Source organism: Trachymyrmex cornetzi, unplaced genomic scaffold (assembly GCF_001594075.2).
Source record: "Trachymyrmex cornetzi isolate Tcor2-1 unplaced genomic scaffold, Tcor1.1 scaffold90, whole genome shotgun sequence".
NCBI classification, from domain to species: Eukaryota; Metazoa; Arthropoda; class Insecta; order Hymenoptera; family Formicidae; genus Trachymyrmex; species Trachymyrmex cornetzi.
In genome coordinates, this window is record NW_017300245.1 from 490,480 (window position 1) to 511,670 (window position 21,191).

Consider the following 21,191-nt stretch of genomic DNA (forward strand, 5'->3'; position numbering starts at 1 on the left):
CTGTACTGAAAAGAACGTCACTGCACCAATTTTATTGTTGTGACATTTACGACAATTTTTAACGTTAATGAATTCCATTTGGATATTTTTACAGCTTTTAATGTCTCCTCGTATCTCATTTGGAAGAGGAAAAATGTTACGTTTTGTACATGTTTTATTTATTTCCTTAAAGACATTTTTTTTAAAGAAGGACAATACAGTTACTACAAGCAAAATATTTAATTCATTAATATTGTTATTGTATGCTCAAACTAACAGAAGTATTCAAAATTATTTATATGGTCTTATAACGAGAAGAAAAAAATATTTTATGTAACAATAAAAACTCAAAGTCATAAGTAAAGTTGTATGTTTTTTACAATTAAAAGTGAAATTTCGATAGAGTACATCGCTTGGCCAATTCAAAATAAAATATTCATTAGTAAAGTAGTAAAAAATTGTTAGGCACCGACCGATATGAGTGAATGTATGCAATCAGGATGTACCCTAATGGGATCCTGTCAAAATAAAATAATTAATAAAAAATTTCGAAAGAAGGGGAGATCTGAACCAACCCAAACCCCTCCCTCTTGAATACGCCCACATTCATTTATTATTTACTGCACCGCACTGGCTAGAATTATTGACTTTTATATGTCGTCATGTAAATCTTTTTCGCAAGGAAACTTATTTCGGGAGAAAAATAATTAAAAATATGAATTTACAATTAACAATTCAAGAATTTTTACTCGCAAAACCATCGCAGGTTGAAAAATTGCAGCAACATTTCTAATTATTTATACCGATAACAACATTATCACTCTAATATGATTTGTGTGCTATTTTCATAACAAGTTATATTCAGAACCAAAGATATAATTCACAGTGTATTACAGTGTACCAATAAACCAAACAGAATTCCCATACGTTTTCATATAAAATTTTTGGACAACGTAGAGTCAATCTTCTTCGAATGAAATTCGAACTACTTTCTTATTATAATTTTCTCTAAATACGCATTGAATTGCAATAGCACTTTAGATTTATTTAGTTTTTCTCGTTTCTTCAAACGTAAGTTTACTATTACCGTTTTTTTATTAAAAATTTTGCTGAAGAAAAATTTACATGATTGTCTATATAAATTCAGAATAAAGTATTATTTTTACATTTATGAAAAAATGTACTCCAAATGGTTTTAAAATATGAAGGAAAAGTATAGGAAACCTTTGAAAACGCCCGGTATAGTCGCATACAATCTACTGGAAATTTTATTCGTGAATTTCCTGGAACATGCGGATGATTTTCTCGAGCGTCCGCGCTCTCTGCTCCGCGAGATGGTCCCGGGAAGCTGCTCATTCGTCACGTCGAGATAGCGTCGTTCTCGGACGGATCCGCGGAAGGCGCGACGTCCTCCTATCCTTATAACTGGTATAACCGTTAGCGAAATAGCTCGTCGTGCCTCCCTCGAGTCGCTTTCAACCATGACATACTCCATTTATACAAATCACGCGCTGTATCTTCATGTCAAAACGTAATCGCCCCGCTTTCTTCCTCCTGTTTATTTTCGTAAATATTTCATGTAATCTACTGAAAATGCTGCAAGTGAAACTCGAGCTAGCTTCATCAGGAGAGCTTGTTATTTACAGTACAACTAAATTAAAGTATCAAAAAATTTACAAATGTATCATTCAATTAATTCGGAGTAAATTGATCTTCAACAGAAACTAAATTTTCGATATTTTATTTTATAAAAAAAACAATACTTATGATTATAAAGAGCATTCTAATTAAGATTTTTTATTTTACGAAACAATAACTATGACCACATTAAATATCAAGAAATTCCCAGCATTTGATCGTCAAACTGTTTGCGAGTAATTTCCGTTCTCTGTGAAGCATTCATGATCGCTACATTCCATGTAACTTTCTATCATGAGTACTATTTTTGTCTTCGGTAACTAATTTACTGCGTATTATTATATTATCTGAAGATGATCTAATCCAAGATCAAAACATGTAATAATTTATGTATTTATTCGAATTTTAGTAATGTAATATATTTCATGTCTTAAAATAATTTTTTTTACACTCAAAATTGTTTAATGGACTCTCATATCTTTATGCTCTTTATAATCATTGTATTGTTTTTAAAATTAAGAGTTCTATAATTTTATATAACTCTTATTTTGTCTTCATTTTTAATTCATATAATTAAACATTTTAGATGTTCATAGATTGTAAAGATTAAATTAAATGTTTTAAACTTTAAATTATACCACTTGTAATTTTTAGAAGAAGCAAAATAACGAAAACAATGTGACGAAATTTTGTTGTTAAAAAAGGCTATCTGTATCTTTTATCTACCGCTTGAACGAATACAATCCTGAGCGCCAAATAAATGATTCTCCTTTCTTTTTCTTTTTTTTCTTTTTATGCTCAAGGAGAAAGCGAAATAGGTAACTCTTGCTCTATCCGTACCGACCGCCCACTGCTCTCGCAGCATCCACATGGACTAGGCAACCCTTCAGACGCACGTTTCCCACTGGTTCTCGGTTCCTTTCATCCCAGTCCGCTTTTACTTTATGCACTGGTTGTGCGCACACGGACTTTATATCGTCATACACTGTGTGCTTCGAAAACCTGAAATTCCGCTTTGCTACGGTTTCGTAAGACGCCACAAGCCATACGTTTCGCGTAGAATTTCGACGTACCTCCGTGCTGCGTGCATAACTAATATATGAATAATACAAAATGAATTTTTCGCGGCAGCTCCAGTTCGTAATAAAGTTACAATACCACATCACACGTTTCACATATTTTATTTTCACAATGCTACGATATGAGGTGGTGTACTATATTCTTTATGCAATGGGAACATAAAAACATATACGCATATGGGTAATATATAGATATATTAATATCGGAAAATGTTACCAAGAAGGGTTGTCATAAAATGCATTAATCAATATATGTAATTTAAAAAGTTATTATCGAACACTTTGCTGTTTTTCTTCTCTCATAATGTATTCATGTACTATAAAATATTCTCTTTATTCATGATAATATAGAAACAGAATAGACGATATTGAAAAGCATAATATGCCGTATATTTCAACAAATTTCAGTAAAGAAACATAGAATTATCAACATTCTTGATTAAACTGCGATCAGACACAACAACGAACAGAGGCAACTGTTGCTTCATTTGAGCACGGACAAAACGCCCGCGCAACGCTCATAAAATATGAAATTGCATCCGGTGCATTTTTCAAGATAAAAGACTGAACGCACTTTCGCGAATGTATAGCGATGCACCTGTACGACCAAAGTAGCAAACCGGAACACCGTGGAGCTTTCGTTTATGCACAGTCATACGATAAGATCTTTTTATTTATATCATCTGCAATGTCCGCACTACAGAAACGAAACGAAAGCGTATTCGCTGAGCTCGAGATAAAGATAATAGCATTTTAAAGAAAATTTCCAACGTATAAGAAAATTCACAAGAAAGAAGAGGTAGAGAACATTAATTACAACGTGAGAAACTAAATATTTTCAGAATAAAGTAAAATTTTAGAAAGCAATTAAAAATCATTAACATATTCAAAGAAACAAAAAACAGGTAAAAGCATCATCCTTCTGTAAAACGCAATTTTTCGCATCAGTAATAAATGATATCTCAGCATTCTCTTTAATGAACAATTAATTGTAAAGTATATAAATATATTATTTGAATCACTGAGTGGAATAGCGATATAGGTTATTGAAGATAAATATTCTTTTGATGTATATTATCTTTCGTGCGAAAGATAATTAATTTTAAATTCCAGCCAACTGATCATTTCCAACGAGGTAATCTCTCGAAAACGTAAGCCAGCCGCGATCGTTGCCATAGCGCCGTATGATACAACGATAGCATCGAACGACAAGATTATTATGTATTAGGTGCATGTAACTTTGCGAATTTCATCGCGATAAAAATTTCATCTTCATAATTTAAAACAAAAAATTAAATTAGCCCCCATCTTCCGTATTCTCTTTTTCCAAATCAACCCTACGTTCGATGTAATCTACCAGCCGATCAAAAAAAAAATGTAATACGGTAAACAACGGTTGTGATATTCGCAGTGCGAGTAACGCATCGCAGAAGCGTTATTTTTCAAGCGCTTTTTGGAGCGAGACAGCTCGTATCTCGTTGGGACGATCCGGCTTCGCGTTCGCTTTCGTGAGACCCATCAGACAGGCCCTTTAACGTTTATTTACACAGCTCAAACACATTTTTCACTCACCACATAGCTTGTGGCATGTGGACGCGTGAGAAACATTATTGGCCACCACATAACTGGCATCCACCACGACCATTAACATCATTTCTGCTATGAGCAATAACGACAGTGGAATCGCTATCATTTGACTGCACGAGATGTCGATCGATCATTCGTCAACACTGGTGAGACCAAATGAAGGCACAGGATACCGATCTCGCGACACATCAGCGAGTAACCGGTAATAATTCAATGTAAACGCGCGTAAGTGCTATTAATAAGACCTGAAGGGAAGGAAAGGGAAGGGAAGGGAAGGGAAGGGAAGGAAAGGGAAGCATAGTCGAGAGTATCGTAAATGTATGATTGAATAACATAACGCGCACACGAGATACGAATGTATTAGTCGAAAGCGTATTTTGCGGGGATTATCTGATGTACGTTGATGGGCTAGAGTGTGTAAAGACCGACGGAGTAAAATATATGCGATCGTAACGGGAAGATCTGGCCGCACAGAAGAACAGTCGTTTCGCGAAAAGCGTACATCGCGCGAAAATAGAAATGCTCGTTATATGCGTTTCAATTCGAATCGTTCCCGAGTAATGTAATGCCGTGGTGTAATTTCGGGGCTCGCCGCTGAAACGAAATGGCTGGGTGTTTATTCATGCAAAGCCAACATACTCCGAAACAACTCACCACATCTCCATGCTACGTAAATGAGATACTCGGATACGTCCGGATACCTCGTTGCTTGCTATCTTATGAGCGTCTGCGGATGCTTATAAAATGGAGATAATTAACGCAGCGTCTAGAGATAACGGGCACACCAATTTGCGGTTATCTCTGCCCTTTTGTCTTAGGTGTTGCTCCGCACCTTTCTAGGCACCAAAAACGCGTTAAGATAACGCTGCGTGATATGAAGATTCGCACAACTTCTCACATAACTTCACAAAACGCAAAACGCCATTTCGCCAAACATTCAACAATGTAAACTTGTGCAGTGAATATTGCTAGAAATTATTAACCAGAAAAACTCTGGTTATTTTTGAAAAACGATTGAAACGTGCACCAAGCACTTTTTTAATTTCGATACATTTTATGTATAATGAAATTCGCAAGGAATACAATATTTTCTCGCGGTTATTGTTAATTGCACCGTATTCATATATTTCTCATTTATTTCAAATTACATTTTTACGATTCAAACCCAATCCGTGCACGTTTCAATAGAAACTAATTTTGCATTTTTTGTAAGAGATATTACGCGTTTACAATTCTGTTGAAATATGTATTTATACATTGTATATACATTACGGAATAGTACTTCATTTCACACGAATAAATCGAAATTACTTACTTGAAGTTAATGGAATTATGACCGCGCGTTCGATCGATGTAATTAACTGCAACCAATATTTGATGAGTCTAAGGTACATACTCCGCGCGAGCTGACAACTAAATATCACATTGCAGCTTTTGACGTTGCAATGCGACGAAAAACAAAGGAAAGTTCGACAATATATTGAATATCACGTAGTGAAATATGTAATAGAGCAATTGATGTATTATTACGTTATTGTAATTTGCAACTAATTAAATACACTAAACAAATAACAACACGAGATAATGTAGAATATTAATACAATAATTGCAGCTCATAAATATCATATAAATCAACTATTTCATCATGTAAAGTCATAGTTTTAAAAGAACTGGCAGGATCAATAAAATATATCGGAATTCATCGACACTTGTGTTTTATTGAACCTCACAACGTTTAAGACAACAGTCTACGTAATTTGGAAAGGAAACTCTGATAATATCGTAGAAATTACGATATTATGCTCAAGTGGCATGTATGCGACGAATTTTAGCAATATTTAATATTACGTACGTATAAAAAAATTCACCCTTTACGAAAATCGCGAGTTATAATTTCGCTTACCTATCGCCGATCACCAAGAATCGTCCTACTTGAACATCGTTGGCAGAGGCGCGTCAAGTATAGGACGCTCGCTATTTCCTACTTTTTCTACCCGTCTCTAGCTTCCAAACGATGATTTTTAACTTCAATCGCAATTGCACTATCTGTCACTCGCAAAGGTGCATTTGTAATGAAAGCGCCGCCGTTAAAATCGTCACGATCACTAACCAAGCCAGCCGCAGCGCGACCAGAGAAGAAGTTCGTTCATGACGACGAGGACGGGCTCGAGAAGCTCCTGATGCGTCGCACAAAACTGTCACACAAGTGTTACGAAGACAACATACGAGCTAGCGCGGCAACCACCTTTTTACCTAGCTCTTAGCTGCTGCTCTTATTTCCGACGCAGCTAATTAATCCCGAATACGAGACGCGCGCGCGATAATGGGAGTCCCATGGGCGAGTTTTAATTAAAACTCAGGCCCCTTAGCCCGTCGCTCGCATAGCGTACTTGACCTTCCTCGAGCGATAGGCTTAATTGAATCCTCGGTGGCGAGACGCGACGGTTACGCATATGTGCGTCGATTAAACGTGCTCGCATGTTCGCTGTTATCACGGATGTACATATGCCGCAACATAGATATATATATATATACTCTGTTCTATCTACTAGTGCGTTTATATCGTGGCACGATGTGGTGGATATCGCGCTCTGTCAGCTGATCCACCGAAGCCCTCTGTCAGCCGGTCTGACCACCGGGAGCCGCTATCACTGAGTCCCGTGGCGGTGGAATCTGCCGCGCGACTACTGTACCGCGCTGCCGCTACCGTCTCCTTCCTTATACGAACCGTCACTACTTGTCGGCGCTCACTACTCTCTGTCTGCAATTATTTCTGTTTACTGTCTCCTGATATATCGTCCGTACTCCTTCCTGACAATTCCAATATCGCTCGTCGATATCTCTCGTATCTCGCGACACTTGACCCGTGGACCGATCAGTCGAATCGCCCCTCGAATATGTCACTATTCACCCTCGGCAGCCGCCAGCGTTCTGGCGTCTGACACTCGCGCAAACTTGGCGCGAACACTCGATCGTACGAGCTAGAGCACGTCGCGTTTAATTGTGCCCACGTTATCAATTATCATCGACGAGTAGTAATTAACCGAGACGAGCGCGATTCACTCATAGTCGCGCGACTACTCCCGCCGCGTTCACTGGAATCCGCGCAAGGGTGCTCCGCACGCGCGCGTGCGTGCGTGCGTCCGTCCGTGCGTGCGTGCGTGCGTGCGTACGTATGAATATATATATATATATATATGGGGGTGTGTGTGTATGTGTGTATGTGTTGTACGTGTGTGTGTGCGCGCGCGCCTGTGGGATCCAGGTCCGACCCTGGCGCGATACGATGGAGAACTGACGTCCTGACGGGCTGCAGCGCCCCGACGACGGGCGTCCGGTGAACCATCCGCCGTGAAGCGAGCGGCGGGAGATCCGCCACCCATTCAACCCCTCCTCGTATCCGGCACCCCTCCTCGTATCCCCGCTACCCACCATGAACGGCACGGTGCTCCGCTTTTGCCCGTATCACCTTGTCGTCGAGAGGGCACCGTCGTACACGCTGCCACGCGAAATTGCACAACATTTTTGAAAATACTATTCGTGCTATCAAAACGAACTTTTCGGAGTTGTCCTAGTTTTTGCGGAAAAAAACATTCGTCACGGATTCGGGAGACGTACTGACGAAAAAAAAACGTGTTGTTTATCGATCATATGTATGGACCCCGATGTTATTAATCCCGGTGTAATCATTACGTTTCATATTCTATCGCTCGCTTGAATATTAAATTATTCAAATGTAAGTGTAATTAAATTGTATAAAAATGTAATTAAATTATATGAATTATACTAAATTATCAAAATTATTTTAAGCAGATAAAATAAGCAAATTTACTTGTGTTAAATTTAATTATACTAATTGTAAGGACTTTCCTTTCGTGTAAAAACATTTGAAAATACGATAAAAGAAATGTAGGCAAAGTACATATGAGGAATACTCGAAACCGTCATAATTAAATTAAAAAAGTAACCCGTTATGACTCACAGCCAATCGATCGACGCTACAAATGTTCCGGTAGAAATAGAACACACGGAATTGAATCTCTTTAATTATTTCTGTTTAGACATCTCTCATGATACTTCGTAAGATTTATATTTAATGCATTTCCTTCACGTAAAAAAATTCAAAAAAATCTAAAAATTGTTACGAAGCTCTGTGTTAACTGTATACGCTTTTTATGTTACAATTGTTATATTAATTTATATAAAATATGTTACGTGTACTGGAGTCTTAAAAGTGACGAATAGGCAATCTAAAGGCACGAGAGGAATAGGTTCACGTAATTTCTTAATCAATATGGCCTAAATCATTCTTATGACAGAATAAGGCTCGCGTTCTAAGCTGCGTGTTTTCCAAGACTTGCATGCATTTGCAAACGTCACGTGATTCGCGGAGGCCATGTAATAGACGGCTTTACATCACTCCAAATTGGATGCAGTATAAAAGGTAAATCCTAACTTTTTCAATCTGCGAAGGCATCATTTTATTCCTGGATTATTGCAAAATGTGTTTTATCCTAGAACGAGAAACGTATCAATATATACACTGATCCTCATCAACGAAGCATTATCGATAAAAAATCCCTCAAATCCGTTATTCCATACGCTATTGCATGTATCAATACATTTTTTTTATATGATAGCGATATCGTCTGAATAACATCCAGGTCACCATAACGCAATATAATTATTATGAAGGCCTATTCGGAAACAATTTTAAATTTTAATACATCATAAAAGCAAGGAAATTAAAAAAGAACTTGCACATTATTTATATATTATGTTATACATAATTTTGTAGTTTTAATTTTACGTCGCCGAATAAAAGCGACTCGGCGTTTGCTAGTCGCTTTGCAGTCTTTACGTTCTAAGCTGTATTATTAATTAAAGGAATTAACTTCGCCATATATGGCGCGACCCATGCTCCAGGAAAGGAAGGTCGAACGCTTATATCATAGTCTAATTTCCAATTAAGGCGTTATTAATACCAGCGTTAGTAAACGTTACACCTCAAGGATTATATTACAATTTACATTTCGTATGTAAAAGACGTATTATCACATTTGAATCTTATTTTAATTAGGTTACACAATCAGTTCAAACACAATTAATTAGAAACGACATGCAGCAAATACTAGAATCTAAATTAAGAAGAATGTATTTTAACATTAAAAAAAACGACAGTTTCAGTATTACAACATAACTCAGTATGACTTATAAAAAGAAAGAAAAATTTGTTAATGTCAAATAATAATTAAAGCAATATTTTAAAAAATAGCAAATATATAATAGTATCCAATCGACTTTCGTCAAAGAAAAAAATTAATTTGAAATATTTAATTTACGAATATTTAATATATTATAAGAAAGTGCACGGTTTTTTTTTCTAATGTATCGACAATTTTAGCAACTTAAATAATTAATTGACGTATATATTGTTTAATAAGTACTGTATTAATAAATTTCCATATATTAAATTTCAACATGTACCATGACCGGAATATTACTCAGATGTTTCGCTAAATATTATATACCCAATGTTCGTGATATAGAATTGCACGAAAAGCGCACAAAAAAGTAATTACGTAAAAAAGTAATCATGTAGTATGCATATGAGAGAACGAACCTCAATTAAAATGTAGTGTACATTTTTTTTCGAATGAGAGCTGCTCGGAGCAAATAACAATTATTTAATTGAAATGATAAATTTTTCTCTTAATATACTCTTCTATATGTTTTTAAACATGAAATATTATAATTGCTCGTCTAAGAATACTGAATATTTTAAAGACCTGACATTAGAAATAGTAATAATCAGTGATTATCAAATATGACTTAAAAAAATTATGGAAATATAAAAAATGTTAAAACAAATATGTCTTGATTGGATTACTTATGACTTAAAAATTGAAATTGTAGATTATGAAACATTGTAGATTTTTATATGTTATTTTCACTGATTTATATCATGGATAAGGCTCACGGATTCGGATGTTTCGCACCGCAACCTTCAGGATCGTAGAAAGGTGCGAGGGACAGAAGCAGGTAGGTTGGTCGTTTCACACAGCAGCGCCTCGCTTAATTACTAGTTACTAGTAACAGGAGTTAGAAGCGTTTAGCTCACAGTTCACGCCATCCAACAAAAGCTTATAATGTTACGAACTATTCCCATTGCTACCCTAGATTCAACAACGAGGCTTCACCCGGTGCCCGGATTCGTATTACTTCGGAATCATATCAAATACGGAAACGAGTCTGCGAGTTCGCGAACTGCAGTTGGCTCGGTTTACAATATAATTAATCTCGTGACTAGCCGATATGAGTTTGGCGAGCTAAATATAATATCAGTGTCTGTAACATATTATCCGCGTAATGTGAGAAAAGTTTATATTTTATAATATAAAATGTGACATTAACAAAGCTTCAGACTCTAACAATTACAATGTCGCATTGAACTTGATCGAACTTGTGCAAATTAAGATGACGCATGAATTCAATTAGGAGAAATGATAAATTTTTAAACATTTGTTTTTCCAAACCAAACAATGCAATTGATTAATACAATTTATTGCATACTGCTGCACTTTATTCACTAGTGTGGCCATTTTCAGGTTGTGACCATAAATCTCGCATTTCTTGAATCACCAACGGAAAATTCATGGACAATAAATCGGAGTTTCGACAACATGATTCAACGATACCGAAAACGAACGCCCAAGCGCAAATCACAACTACATTGTTAAAAATCCTTCGTTCGTAATATTCACGAGATCGATTTACCAAACACCATTTGAGAGAATTTTGCAGCTTTGACATTTGCCCGGCGAATGAAACTAATCAAACATTCTATCCGATATACTACACAACAGTCACACTATCCATAACCATTTTGTTCGGCTCAAATCGTTTCGACTAAATACAAAACTGACTGTGCGATTACTTTCAAAGAAAGGTATCACAAAAGATATTGATCCGTGTTTAGAATGTACTTTTAATGCGATAAATGCGCATCTTTTTGGAAATTCTACATACGTGAACTATGTGCTAAATGTGCACTAACGTTATAAGTATAATTGTGACAAGTGCGTTCTGAATATGAGCCGTAAACATCTATTCAATTTGAAAATATTCTACCATTCTAACATTATTACATTCTTTATTTTTAGAGAATGTACAGTACCTACGTGAAAAATATGTAGTTTACACATGTATAATATATTGTACATAAATCCTCGTTTTATATACTATCCTTAAAGAAGTTATAAAAATATAAAAATAAGAAAGAAATATTATAATATATTTCTCTATATTATCTACTAATAAAAATAATAGTAATAATAATAATAATAATATTAATAATGTAGAGAATGAAAGAAGTGAGAAAATGAAGGTACAAGTGTAAAATAATCAAGAAATAGCGAGTAAATTCTCCGCATTCTGCGTCAGCTTCAGGGTCGAAAAAGTAGCTTGTGTAAGCAAGGGTGGCAATTTGGGCAGCGGACATCCCTTGTCGCCTTTGGCGAGGCTTCCGGGCCGACCATCCCGACCATCCCGTGCCGCTGAACACAGCGTTCTCGGTCGGCTGTATCCACACGCGTGCTAGTTACATTGGGCTTTGCACTGCCGATGCGTGCATGTAGATCGAAGGGAATGGCGATACTACGTACACTAGGATGGTTAGACCTGGTTGGCGTCCGTTAGCCGTAGCCCATACACACGCAGATTGGATCGGACATTGCACGCCGTGCAGCTCAGCTTCTGAACAGGGAAACTGCGTCCGCTCAGTTCGCTGTAGCTATACCTACCTATACCTATCCAATAGGATACGGACTAACGCAACCACGCGTACATTTAGGTTATCGAATTGTAATGTTCGATACGAGAAAGGCAATCTGGACACCGTTGTCCCGACGAGATGCCATTCTGAAATCTGTGTTAATTTCGGTACGTGTAACTTTGTGCGATGCGACTCGTCCCATGTTCGATTTCAAGTTTCGACAAAAGCGCGCGGCGCGGCGGATGTTTAACGCCGGATCATCCGCCGCCGTGTAACCGGATAATACACGCGATAATAGCGATAGACGGAAACGCTGTACCGTTGGCGTTTACGCAAAGCCGCTGAGAACTCTACAATAAAGTGGAACTTGGATCGAACGAACTTGTATTAAGCTTCGCTTGCGGTCGACCGTCAATTTCAGTTCCAAGAGGCAGCTCCGCGAGCTCGCTTGGAACTGGAAGCCAAAACGAATTCCGAAGATGCTCACAGTCCGCCCTCTACGCGTCCATTCACTCGCGAAATCGGTTTCTTCGCACTGTTGTAAATGGTTAATGGCTCCACGTAATTTAATTGCGAGTCGGCACGAAGCCGGGATGCCGGGATGAAGTACACGCCGTGTTCTCGGACTTCTCGAAACGATCCAACTGCAGATTCCAGCATTTCGCCCGCTAATCTACTGCACGTTGTACGCACCCTTGTATCACAGACAGCGAATGAAAGCAGAGACGAAGGCAAAAGTGCCGCGCACGGTGCCAAGAAGTGCAGATTTGCTATTCCCGTGAACAGTGAACGCTCCTCCGACCCATGATAGCGTAACCTATCTACGACCCTTTAACGGGTAACAAGACCGCCAACAACGGCTTCATTTGCATTTATTTCTAGCAGACTTAACGTCGACCGCGATACGAAAGGAACGGGTGGCCGCCGCGCGTAATTTCCAACAAATATATACCCTCGAGGATCGCTCGTAGTGAAATCCGATCCAATCAAAATGAGAAGCGTAAACCGTTACGCTTGTCTACGTAGAAATACCACATGCAGAGTTATAAAAGTTTATTTTTTCCAACTATCTCAACATTCAGCATTTTGTTAATTTATCGAGATAAAAATGCATTTAAAAAATCAATTTAAAAAAATCATTTCTCAGTTTTTATAATCAAATTAAATAAGACTAGTAGCAATACTGAAAAAGTGTTGTTTCCAGAATATAACAAAACATTTAAAAATATACTGTGCAAATTGTTTTTCTCTTGCAACATAGTCTCTATCCATTCAAAAAATTTCGTATATGCGCAGTTTTGAAATATTCTATTGCAGTGGTATACCTACAAGTAATTCTCACTTCAAATTACGGAATATTTTTTTAAATTGACTCTAAGCTATTTTTTTTTTGTTTTAATTTGGTGTAAATTTTTAGATTCGCAATGAAATCCAGCATGCAAAAAAATTGCAAGTGAACTAATAAAAAAGGAATATTGGCAACGAGGAAACGTCAGAGGAGAAAAAATATTGGCAAACCTTTATAGAAAAAAGAGGAACATATAGATCGAGATATATACCTTCTCGATACGTTTTATCGCTTCTCATTCTATTCCGTGAGAAATAGCTCCGTAAGATTCTCGGTAATTGCGCGCAATTCTTCCGTTCTGCTGTTCGGCTTCATCGTACATTCTAATGAAGGCATCAACCTTCGGTGAGAACAAACGGTTTCGCATCCTTTTCACGGCGGCACCTCAACCCACCAACGTTCGTCGACCTGAATTCACGAACGCCCCCGACCGAGATCGGTTTAAGTGAAAGAAGAAGCGCCGGAATTACGTAGGATAGGTGCAGTAACGCGAATCGCCGCCGTCCTCCCGACCCCAAGATCGAGCATCGTGGATTTCAATTTCTCACGGAAAGAAGCGTGGAAGCCCCGCCATTAAACGGAGGTAGGAAGCCCGAGAGCGCGGCGCAATTCGTGGACGACGACTAGTTGCTTCCCTTCCATTATCCTTCACCTTCGATTTCCGTTAAACTACGGAAAGTGTGCGCGCCATTGGTCGTCGTCGCTCAGTTCGTCGGGAAAATCGATAGTTTAATGCGACTTTATCGTCACCGGGCAGCGTTATTGGCTACGCTCGTTGATTTTCCTATGAATTTTTGCGAAACGACACGGAATAGAAGGTTACGGCGCGTTCGCGTTGTTAAGAATCCTCGAAAATTACAAAAGGAGCAACCACCATCTCGGTAAACGCTCGCATGGTCGCCTCTCGTTAACGTCTTTGCAAACTTCTTCGTCGTCAACATTGCTCGCTCTAGCGAAATACTCGTTCGCTCGGCAAATTTTTCTTCAAAGCAAACATTGGAAAATACAAGATCTCTGTCGTCAATAATACATATAAAATCATCTCTAAAGTTTTCTGCACTTTTCTATTAACATGCGAATATAATTCCAAACGTGAAATTCAACAGAATATCTTCATATACGAAATCTCGTAGTTTCGGACAAAATTTCTTCGATGGCTGAATGATCTTCGATGACGAGAGCACGCTATAATTCGAGAATTGGATTCAAAATTAGCGAGCCGACCACGCGTTGCGTGTGACGGATAACGCCATAAATTTCGTCATATACGGATATGTGCTTTCGGGAGGAGGATGTTGAATGTACGCGGGACGAAGCGGCGGCTTCTCGTAGGCCGTTGGAACCGCGCGATGACCGGTTGTCACCTGCCGTTACGGCAATTGTCAGCTTATGCAGGACGAGCTGGTATTGCAGTACGCGAGAACTGCGCTCCACAAGCCACTCTAATAAACACGTCGTAAACCGGCGTATTATACACGTACATCGGGATGCCACCGACACGGTAGAATGCAGCACATTAACAAACGCGATAATTCGTCTCTGAATAGTCTAAACTCTCAATAAAGTCTAAACTGTCAGATAATCTAATATTTTACATTACATTTATAGATAGTCAACAATATTTCTCTAAGCATATAAAAAATTTATTGTCTGAAAACTAAATTTATAATAAAAAATGTTTATGATTTAATTAAACTTATTTGATTATCCGTTTAATAGTGTCCTTATTTTTTTGTTCATTTAAGAAACGAAATGAGTATATATGTTAATTTACAAAAACGGGTATACATATTACATTTTTAATTCCGGTATTATAATTCCACAAAGCTATAAAAATATTATACACGCAACTAATGTGATTAGTTGAAATGTAATAATAAATTAAGTACCACTGAAAGATTTGAAAACCATCAGACGAAATTACACACATCCATTACGAAGATTTAGAAAAAATAAATAAGAAGTGAACAGGTAAAAAATAAAATTAGCGCACTTGTGTCTACTGACATTCATGAAAATCCCATGACAAAATGCAAAAACGTAATAAAAGTTAAACTACATTTTTTTAATTTTTCGCATAACAGAACATTATGACAAAGTCGAGTTAAAAATTTGTTTTCTACAGCACATCATGTTTATCAAGACAAATATGTTAAAAATTTGGATTTTTTAAAACAATATCTCTCTCTCTCCCTCCCTCTCTCTCTCCCTCTCTCTCTCTCTCTCTCTTTCACAACAAGCAACATCATAGTCGCGACTTAGCGCGGTCAACCATAATCATTAGCCATCGTACGGACGAGAAGGATTGGAACCATCATTTTAAACTAACGAGTGTCGTGTTCTAACCACCGCTTCCTCGCTCACAGAAACGACTAGGAACACCGAGAGGGCGGAAGGAGACGGGCGGAATTGCAAGGGGGTAGACTGGTAGAGATACGGGAGTTTAAATAACTCCAGTACCGGTAGAGATAAGGAAGCCGGGCCAAGCGAACGGGGCAAGAGAGAGAGAGAGAGAGAGAGAGAAAGGAAGTTGTAGGGTGTGCGAAGTTAGCGTGTTCGTAAGCACTATTGTTTCGCTTATTGCACCAATCGCTTTGGATTTCGGCATAAGCGTCTGCTTTTCTCCCCCTGTATTACTTCCCTTTTCTCTGCACCTCGATTATATGCGATCGCTTTCTTAGCCCGTCGTTATGCACGAGACGGTGCTTCGAGAATCGAAATGGAAACTACATTTAACTCGGCCGCCCGCCGAAATAATATTCCGTTCTTTGATTTAGGGGAGAAGTTGCCGCTCGCTCATGTTCCCCTCTGTCTAGCTTTCCCTTCACTTTTGCATACCATGAGGGAGCATTCAAAGCAATAGAGGACTAATTGTACTGCATATATGCACTGTAAAACAACAATATTAACAAAAAAATCGTAAGCTAATCATAATTAATATCAAAGGCTTTAAAGATAACGAAATCAAAGAATAGAGTTTTGAAAAGGTGGACTCCCCGATTTTCTTGTCGATTGACATACTATTGTATTTTGATGCCCTGATTACGAATATGATAATGAAAATTGTCGACAAGATCATTTTCAAAATCAAATATTAAAAAATCGATTTTTTTTACATTTCTCGCGCGTTTCACGTGAAAAGTCGTGCGCCCCTAAGCAGGGGGAGAGGTGAGATGGGAGTCACTTTGTGTGAAAAATCGTAAAGAAATTGTACATCCTATCTATCTTTCAGCACGACAGCACATACTGACAAGCATGCTGAGTAGTAACGCTTAGCCAGATTGTGCGGCAAATGATGGTCAAAATGACCTTGTTGGTAATTTTCATGATCATATTTATAATCAGCACACCAAAATACAATAGTATACCAATCAACAATAAAATCGAAGGGTTCACCCTACCATAAAACGAACTGATTGTTACGTGGTACTTTACTCTTGTGGTGCGGCTCTGATATTAAAAAATTGTTTAAAAATACGTAGAGGCCAGAACTCTGTGCAAAACCTACAGAAAGCGTTAGAACTATTGTAGAACTGTAGTAAAATAGCAAAAAGTCGACGAGAACTGATCGTTACGAGGTACTTTACTCTTGCGGTGGGGTGCTAGCTCTCGCTTTAAAAAATTGTTTAAAAAAAAATACTTAGAGGCCGGAACTGTCGCTGAAACCTATCAGGAACTGTAGAACTCTTCGAGAACTTTAGAATTTCGTGATAAAAATTAATTTTTGCGATACTTGGGATGCCACGCTAAGTTGGCACCCCATTTATAAAAAAATTTTTTTTTTTTTAGCTAAATCTGCGTAACTGTTGTTAAAACTTAGCAGGAACTGTAGAACTATTGTGGGTGCAAACAGAACTGTGTATAAAATATCGATTTTTTTCAAAATGGGATGCTAACTTCACACCGGCATCATCAATTGCTCACTGATTCTAATAACATTGACACTTTTCCATTTACAGTTTACAAAGTGGTGGTAAATACATACCGTCTCTTTCAATGAAAGCAATTTTTCACGCGAATTTAGTGCACAAACTATAAATAAGCTTACACGCAACGAACATTCGCGCGCGCTCATTACCGTATAATCGAAAACAACGCAAATGAATAGTAGCATCTGGATGCGAATGAAAAAACGTATCGTGTAACGCATCGACAAATATGTACGCATCGACAGAAGCAGGCGTGGCGTGGCGACGTTTAATTAGCGACGGACACTTTACAGCGCCGCAGCGCCTGCAAATCTATCGAACGTACTCGCGGCCGGATATCCGATATATCGCCGTGGACGCACCGCAGAACTGCACTCCCTCATGCACGAGACCGCAGTAACATTGCATCGACCGTATCTTGCTTCACATGTACATACACGTATGTATACGTATATATATTCACAATTTATCAAAAATGCAGATCACGTTTTCTCTAGCAAGCGGAAATCCAACACGGCGAGCGTTATATTTCGATACTATTCTACTAATCTCACGGCACGCTTGTTCGAACGGCCAGCACTTAGAGCCCCATCGAATTTAATTCTGGCAGCAATATCGGCCGAGTACGTTTCACAACGGAGAGACGAGATGATTAATGGAAGATAAAGCGCGAAAGCATGCTCAATGCACCGCGAGCAGCCTCCTGTTAGCATAATCGACGATATACGTCGATATGATCGTAAACACGTGATGGATGTATGAGGACGGTAAATATAGGGGAGAGTCCGGTGAATCTAAAATATCTCTTGTCAGATTCTTGTAATTGCATACAATCTGCGATGTATTCAATTAGTATATGCAAATACTTAAATTAGAATCTGATCAATTCATATTCCACTTTTTAAATCAAACAAGATTAATTTATTTTTAAAAAATTAAAAATTAATATATTATAGTTGTTAAAAGCAAACTTGAGTTGAGATATATCAATCTTTCTTCTTCTTTTTCTTCTTCTTTTCTTCTTTTTTTTCTTTTCTTCCTTTGGAAAAAAAAGAGAAAAACATTTTTTTTAAATAATATTCAATTGACTTTTTAAGGAGAAAATTGAGATATAAGAAACTTGCTAAGCTCTGTAATATTATAACTATAGTCGTAAGTAATTAAATTGTTATGTTCCTTTTATCCTACAGCGTATTTCTACGAAGAATTTCTTATATCAGGCTATATCAACGAAAAAAAGATGTTCTTAACAAAAGATATTTTTATAAAATAAGAGCGAAAGATATTTTTATAAAATAAGAGCGAAAGATATTTTTATAAAATAAGAGCTTAAACAAATCTATCTTTAAATATAGCATACACATAATCTTGGCACATGTATTCCTTCTTAAATAAAAACAGATGTCTTAACTTTTAAAATACTTTTTAAAACGTTAAAAATTAAGAAGCTTGCGACTACATAAATAATAAACGAGATAATAAATTTTTATAAAGTTTCGTGTAAAAACATTGGTAGAGAAAACATTGTGGTTGCGTAATACTCTTGTGTTCACATTTGTTTCTATTCAACATCACATGCGCTATTCACGTCCGTAAATCATTAAGAAAAGGGTATTTCACTCGACTGTCGACGAAAGAGTAAGGGAAATGCTCTGCGACGGACAGCGGAAAGTGATGCCGAAAGTTGGGTCGTCGGAAGTCAGAAAACAGTCATTAAAGGCAAAAGAGAAGCGAGCTTCTTACATCCAGTTAGCAAGAGACGACAAGGAAAGAAAGACGACGGCAGATGGACGAGAGAAAGGAGTTATCAACTTCGATCTCTAATTTCTTTGCAAGAAATCGCTTTCTAGCACGCGGTGGTCGGACTGATATGACAAATTGCCGTTCCACAATGTAGAAATTTTTATTGGACGCAGAGACGTAACTCAACTGTGCGTTATTTACAGCGGGTTTCTCGAGGGGATAACTACTTACAATCAGTCCCCCAAAAAAATTTTATTTAATTTAATTTTATTTAATTTTCCAAATCGGTTATTTTTAACGGGTGGATGGGCTGACTGACTGCATACTAAGTCCCCCAAAAAAATTTTATTAAATTTAATTTTATTTAATTTTCCAAATCGATTGTTTTTAACGGATGGGTGGGCTGTTAGACTGCATACTCAGTCCCCCAAAAAAATTTTATTTAATTTAATTTTATTTAATTTTCCAAATCGGTTGTTTTTAACGGGTGGGTGGGCTGACTGACTGCATACTCAGTCCCCCAAAAAAATTTTATTTAATTTAATTTTATTTAATTTTCCAAATCGGTTGTTTTTAACGGATGGGTGGGCTGACAGACTGCATACTCAGTCCCCCAAAAAAATTTTATTAAATTTAATTTTATTTAATTTTCCAAGTAGGTTGTTTTTAACGGATGGGTGGGCTGACAGACTGCATACTCAGTCCCCCAAAAAAATTTTATTTAATTTAATTTTATTTAATTTTTCAAATCGGTTGTTTTTAACGGATGGGTGGGCTGACGGACTGCATACTCAGTCCCCCAAAAAAATTTTATTAAATTTAATTTTATTTAATTTTCCAAATCGGTTGTTTTTAACGGGTGAGTGGGCTGACTGACTGCATACTCAGTCCCCCAAAAAAATTTTATTTAATTCAATTTTATTTAATTTTCCAAATCGGTTGTTTTTAACGGATGGGTGGGCTGACTGACTGCATACTCACAATTAGTGTAATTCTTAATGTAATCGTGGGACAGAGTCCTCGAATCATTATAAAATTCATATGAAATCTCTATATGTTGTATATAATCCGATAATTACATATGCAACCACGAGAAACCATTGTATAATATTAAATAAAATCGTATTTTTTACCACAAATGATTTTATATGTAGTGAAAAAAATTATTTGTAATCAGATGAAATCAAATGAAATCATGTAATCTGTGGGACAATATTTCAACTAGCAGTTACCCTCTCGGAGTTTCTGGGGCGTAACTATAAAAAAAAAATGAAAAGAAAAGGGTAACACTGTTCACAGATAGGTCTCCATCGTAATCGAGGACGAAATTTACGAAAGATCAGCAATTGCAAAGACACTGATATATATATACGAGTATTAGCACTTCAGGGAGTCCGTATAGTACCGTACGTTATGGGGAGACCTTTTGAGGTTCGCCTTTCGTGTCTAATACGATGGCGGTATATTATCGCGCCCAGTGAGTCATACATTTTCCACGGCAATGATTCATAACGATGTAAATTTCAATTCCAGATTCTGGAGCAATTTCCCCCGCGAGACAACGTGTACGCGCTGGCGATCTTGTAAAATTAAAATGGTACTGCAAAGAGAAGTCATACGAAATTGTCTCTGTAACGAAATGCAATTCCGTGCCATCGGAATGGAATAATCGATCAAGCGATAGTATAAAATAACTTAAACTATTTATTACAATGAAAATAATATTTTTTCTACCCGAAAAATTTGTCCCATAATTTAGTGAAAATTATAACGTTGGATGTCCAGTAATGTGCTACGCGATTAACATACGTAAATGAGCGTCACGTAACTAATTTTACGGCAAAAGGAACTGTGCAGTACTAAAGCAGCAACGACTACTGCCACGCAGTATACACGAAGTTTCTAGTGCAACCTCTCTTCACTGAGACCAACGAAACAGTAATACAACTTCAGAGGAGAAAAAAAGCAATGTGACATTCGCGGGTCCACCAGTGGTTTGCTAGTTATGCTCGCGTAATGACGTTTAATTAAGATAAAAGCAGAGCTTTGAAGAAAAAATTACCTAATTTCCATCCCGTAAACGGAAACGTGATCTTTTCAGAGATAAAAAAATG

The 21,191-nt window shown here is 37.4% G+C and overlaps 1 protein-coding gene across 3 annotated transcripts in view; it reads right to left on the reverse strand.

The window, feature by feature from the left end:
- LOC108769422 (tyrosine-protein phosphatase Lar-like) overlaps positions 1 to 21,191 on the reverse strand; it is a 328,651-nt gene that overhangs the window by 275,076 nt on the left and 32,384 nt on the right. Inside the window, exon 1 of one of the 3 annotated variants that reach the window (XM_018520400.1) lies at positions 6,187 to 6,449. The exons of the other annotated variants lie outside the window; for them this stretch is intronic. The gene's annotated coding sequence lies outside the window, so the exon portion shown is untranslated. Of the gene's footprint in view, positions 1 to 6,186; positions 6,450 to 21,191 lie in introns of those variants that run through there. 3 annotated transcript variants of the gene reach the window in all.